This window comes from Simochromis diagramma, unplaced genomic scaffold (assembly GCF_900408965.1).
Source record: "Simochromis diagramma unplaced genomic scaffold, fSimDia1.1 OVJJ01000106.1, whole genome shotgun sequence".
Classification (NCBI taxonomy): Eukaryota; Metazoa; Chordata; class Actinopteri; order Cichliformes; family Cichlidae; genus Simochromis; species Simochromis diagramma.
The window spans coordinates 246,648-252,647 of NW_024387121.1; positions in this window are offsets into that span (position 1 = coordinate 246,648).

The window sequence follows — 6,000 nt, forward strand, 5'->3', positions numbered from 1 at the left end:
GTAATCATCTTCACCGATTACCACAGACTAGCTATTGGCTGATAGATGTCCTCATCAATGAGAGCAATGATATGCCGCTGACCTCGGGGGTGCTGCAGACTTCTAATAGGACCAAATGGTGACTGTAATTCGATTGGAGAGGATTGGATTGTGTTTAACTGTTTTCTTATTAGAAAGCAGAGCCGGGGATTGACGGTCATGAGACACGACAGAAACAAGAGAAACATGTTCTCTGCGTTAGTCGCCTAAATGGTTTAATTAAGTCCAACACAATTCATTTTTGATGAGGAATCCAGCTGGAGGTTGTTGGCTGATATTTGGCTTTTTCTGTCAGCCTAGCACATCATTTTGTGTAAAGTGCACATGTGTGATCACTGCTGTCAACTGACTGTCGATGCATGTTGGAGTGATTGTAATAGGCAGAAAGGAGCAGGGGCAGCGTGGCGTTTTCCTCTAGGGCTAAAACCAGCTAACAAGAGCTACTCTATTAAAGATTATAAGATTAAAGAGGCTTTGAGCTGATCCACTCCCTAAGTGCTTTCACTCTTCTGCCTGCTTTAGCTTATCATGCATAACTGACCCTCGCTGGTTTGAAAAGCCTTTGGCAATGGATGCTGACAGTATTTTGAATGCTGATTATACTGCATATTTACTACATTGTTAATGGTTTCTCATCTGCCTAATTATCTATGCTTTATACACTGCTTTTTGCATCACACAGTGCTATCAAACTGTCTGTCAGCCATTCCCAGTTTTGGAAATGGTGTGACCTTTAAATGCCCACTTCCAGCCCACCAGACAACCACAAATTACTGCAATATGGTTTTGTTATAATAAGATACTAAATGATTACATACCATGACATAATACTGTATATTACTGTATATTATCTAATACCAATAATATGGTGATTAATATGTTTCCTGGAGCCACTCTTCCAGCTTCAGGGTTTTAGCTCCTCTGTTGTTTACCACTGTGGACTTTACATTCTGCTCCAGTTGTTCCTTCAGCCTCTGGTATGTCTCGATTGTCTTGTGCTTCTGATGTTTCTTTCTTCTGGGATTGCTACATCTATAAAACTGCCCTCTTCTGCTTTTTGTCAACCACCAAAAAGCTTGTGTGGTTTCTTCAGCAGGTGCTTGTCTGTTTTAACCTTGGAGTGCTGCAGGAACTTAGTCTGTAGCCTTTGTTGGTGTCTCCCATCAGGACTTGGGGACTTCTAGTCTGTGTGTGGCAGAGATGTTCCTGTACACTGTGCCAGGCACTTGGATGAGCTTTTCAGTATACAGTATGTGGTCCCAACTTTATTCTTATATCCTGTTACTGTGTGCTGGACTTCTTTCACCTTTACACAGATTTACTGATCTGGTCTTGTGATCTTATGCTGCCATGATCAGCTCCTCCAGCTGGCCTTTTCTAGCCACTGGTCGGATTCAGTATTTGATATCTTACATTAATTCATATAAACACTCACGCTCCAATGGATACATTGGGGGCAGCTGGTTTGGTATCTTTCCCAAGCATACAGGGACAGGAGATCAGTCCACTGACCTGCTGATGAGTAACACCTGAAGCACAGCCTCCCCACTTTGCAATGATACAGCCCATGCAGGGGCTTGGTCCTCCATGACAGTTCCTCCTTCTTTCTCCTGCTGGAGCGCCGCAGTTAATGAGTCAGCAGAGCGTTCACAACTCTTGTGCACTGTGTGCCTCAGCACCTCGGTCTGTAACTTTGCGTGGCCTGCCACTTAGTGTCTGAATGGCTGTGGTTTCTAAACATTTTCATTTTGAAATATCACTACTTACATATGATCATGGAATATTTCACAAACTAACATTGTACCAGTGACATCCTATTACCAAACACGACTTCAGTGAGCTCTCTATAATGATCTATTCTTTCACAATTTTTTGTAAAAGCAGACTGAATGGAGAGGAGCTTAAGTTTATATATAACTGTCACAGTGGGACTGAAAATACCTGAATACAACGATTAAGAGGATTTTAATTACTAGCACAGGTGCTACATGTATTACCCTCAAGCAGTCTGTGCCAGGAACTCTAATAACATTAATAATAATACTTAATTTTGATATCTCAAAATTAGATATCAAAAGGCTGGTGTAGGCTTTTCTAGGTATCAAAATAACTGCCCAAATAATCACCCAGCATGGCTGGTCTCCCCGCGGGCTATTTGGATTCGCTAGTGCTAGGAATGTTACTAGCTAGCTAACCACTTTGAGTTAATCATCACAAGGAACAGTCTCAGGGACATTTGTGAAATAGTCCCCAACTTTTCTCTGCTCATTCATGTTCCTGGTCCTTTTTATTTATTTATTTTTTGAACAACCTGGGTGATCCAAACAAATCACAAGACATCTGGAAGAATGTAAAACTGGACAGACAAGAACGATCCATAGCACCACATTTACAGAGTGTAGAGAACCTTCGGTGAAGCAAAATCAGAAGTACCTTAAAATCACCAAATATGGTCACATCTGGTTAAAACAAACAGATGTCAAAGCGATGCCACACTTGGTTTAATCAACAGTCTGTGAACAGTATTCTAGCTTTGATTCATTTAAACCTTACTTAAGAGTTTAATAATTTGTGTTTTAGTTGCCTTTTGTATAAGTTCCAAAGACATCTTTATAAATGATGATCATCCTGAATTCCTGAATAACGCGTGTAGATTTCTGTTACTTTTTAAACCTCGAACAGCTGAAATAGCTATTCAAGCTGCAGAAAACCTCCGGAGTAGGAGAAGGCCACTAGCAATGATGCAAATGGTAAATGACCTGTACTTGTATAGCGCTTTACTTAGTCCCTATGGACCCCAAAGCGCTTTACACTACATTCAGTCATTCACCCATTCACACACTGGTGATGGCAAGCTACATTGTAGCCACAGCTGCCCTGGGGCGCACTGACAGAGGCGAGGCTGCCGGACACTGGCGCCACCGGGCCCTCTGACCACCACCAGTAGGCAACGGGTGAAGTGTCTTGCCCAAGGACACAACGACCAAGACTGTTGGAACCAGGGCTCAAACCGGCAACCTTCCGATTACAAGATGAACTGTCAACTCTTGAGCCACGATCGTCCCCTCACTGTAATTGGTAGAAATTGTGTCATTGTGGATAACAAATGTCAAAACTACAAATGTTAAAACTACAAATAGAAATGCTAATGTGAATCTGCTAAATGTCATCATTGCAGTACGATGCTTACCTTCAGCATCACTGAGACAGTTTCAAGATAACGTAAGTCTGAAGTCTAGAGGAAAATCAAGAGAAGCAGACCGAAAGCAGGGGTGAATGTGACCACACAAAATGAACAGAAATATTTGCGCCAACAGGCAAATAGTTTCTGGTAAAGAGTGAAAAAGACTGCACATTTATGAATCTGCAAAATTCAAGAATATAAACACAAAAAAAGATGTTTGCTGAAGGAAGCTCTGTCACACCAAGGTAAATAAATAAATAAATGGGAAGTCTTGTGTCTCAGTAAAACGGCTCCTCTGTCTAAATGTGGTGTATGTTATTTTACCAATTTACTGCGAGCCCTGCCCAGTCTTGTGTCAACATAAGACCAACATCAGGGGCCAACATTTGGTCAGCAGAAATGCTGGCTTTGACTTATGGGCTAAACTCAGTGTTTGAGACTACTGTAGCTCCTTACAAGACATGTAAGACAACACATTCTGAACATAAATCAAGTGCAATTATACAGTATGGGATCGTGTGTGTGTTTAATGGGTGTTCAACATGAGAAACATCTGTGACACAGTAGTACAATGTGGAGCAAAGAACAAGTTCAACAGTAAAACTGTCTACCGAGTGTGTGAATTAACTGGCTCTGAAACACACAAACACACACTCCCACCCACACTCCCACCCACACTCCCTTTCCATCCACCCTGTCATTTCAGGACAGGGTGGTGGACTGAACAGCTCTTTAAGAAACGTATTTATATCTTCAAACTCTCGGATGCCTTGTCATTAGACCGCTTTATATAGCTGCGAGGATGGTTCCACCCATCGCAGCTCTACTCCCACACCACTTTTTTATATCTCCATTTCTCATCAAGGCCGGCACCTTTGTGGTTTTAGTTTAACAGGACCAGCACAAAAGTCTCAGAACATTTTTAGCAGGAGCAAACATCTGGCTGTGCCACTGTAAGATAATAGGTGGCCAACTTTTCCACTGAGTTCCTGCTTTCTCCTTTTTGATTCCCCTCAGGGAGTCTTAGCTTCTGAACATGCACCATGTAACTGGTTAACCGATTTAAGATTAGGGTTGTTTGTTGTTTTTTCACAATAGTCTAAATTTAAGCTTCGAAGTAATGTCAAAATTGACGTAAGCAATATAATAACGTGATTTAAAACAACAACAACAACAAAAAACACCCTAAACTTGGAGTTTGAGTCTTTATATTTAATATTTCTTTATATTTAATTTTGCTATCTCAAAGCCTAGATATCTAGGCTTTTCTAGGTACCAAAATAACAAATAATCGCCCAGCATGGTTGGTCTCTTTGTGGGCTATTTTGATTCACTAGTGCTAGGAATGTTACTAGCTGGCTACCCACTTTGAGGTAATCATTAGAAAGAACTCAGTGTTACAAGAAGCAGTCTCAGGAACATTTGAATGGTAAATGGTCTGCATTTGTATAGCGCTTTACTCAGTCCCTAAGGACCCCAAAGTGCTTTACACTACATTCAGTCATTCACCCATTCACACACACATTCACACACTGGTGATGGCAAGCTACATTGTAGCCACAGCTGCCCTGGGGCACACTGACAGAGGCGAGGCTGCCGGACACTGGCCACCACCAGTAGGCAAACATGGGGTTAGTATCTTGCCCAAGATACTAAGATCTGAACATATCACAAGACTTCTGGAACAATGCCAAATTGGACCAACAAGACTGATGCATAGCACCACATGTAGTGAAAGCTAAACATAACATATCAGTTCATACGCTTCATGCTAACTGTCAGCAGGCTAATATAGACCTACTGGTTTGGTCCTGTTTTCCAGCCACAGGACCTGGGCAGCTTGCAGTCAGTGACACGACCATGAATCCCTCTATATCCGGAAGTATTCAAGAATCAAATGTGAAGCCATTTGTACAACAGCTAAAGAATCAAGGTGTTGAAATTTCAGAGCCGTAGTCCAGATTTCCACCATACTGAAGTGCTGTGGTTGAAAGCTATTCATAAACAATGCCCACAAATCTCAATGAACTGAAGCAATGTTGTAAGGAATAGTGGGACACAATTCCCCCACTATGATGTGAAGAACTGAAAAAGTCAAACAGAAAACATTTACTTCAGGTTATTGCTGCTAAAATTGCTTCTACAAGCATGCACTTAGGTTTTCACAGGACTGTACAGGGTCCTGTGAAAACTTTATTTTCACATGACTGTATCTATCTTTGATATACAGGAAGGTACAGTGTGGGTAAGGAGGCAATATGAGAAGGATAGGGATGGGTTGGGGTGAAGGGAAGAAGGCAGAAGAGGGAGGCTGGGAGGAGTTGAATGCATTGAGGGAGGAGGTAGAGGTAAAATTGGTGTGTAATTACTCTCCTACCCTCTGAAATTAGAGGGGAGGACATTTCTACTGACCTTCTACTGGTGCCTGATGTCTGCACTGGCGCTGCTTCTCCGCTTCTTTCATTTTTATTCCTCAGTTCCACCCATCTGGAGAATCAGAAGGAGTTTGCTCTCAGCATATCATATTACTATGGGAATGAATCCATAAACTGCCAGTCATTATGCACAAACGGGTTATGTACTCAAGTGATTCACAACTGTATCTCAAAGAAAATAAAGTCTCTGATACCAACAGGATGAGGGAATAAAGTGGAATTGATTTTTATGAATGTATTTTATTAGCAAACTTTCGGGCAGAGATTTAAAATTTAAATTTCTTTACAGGTTCACAAACTCCTACATGACAAAACACTGGGCTAAACTCAGGGGTTAGAATG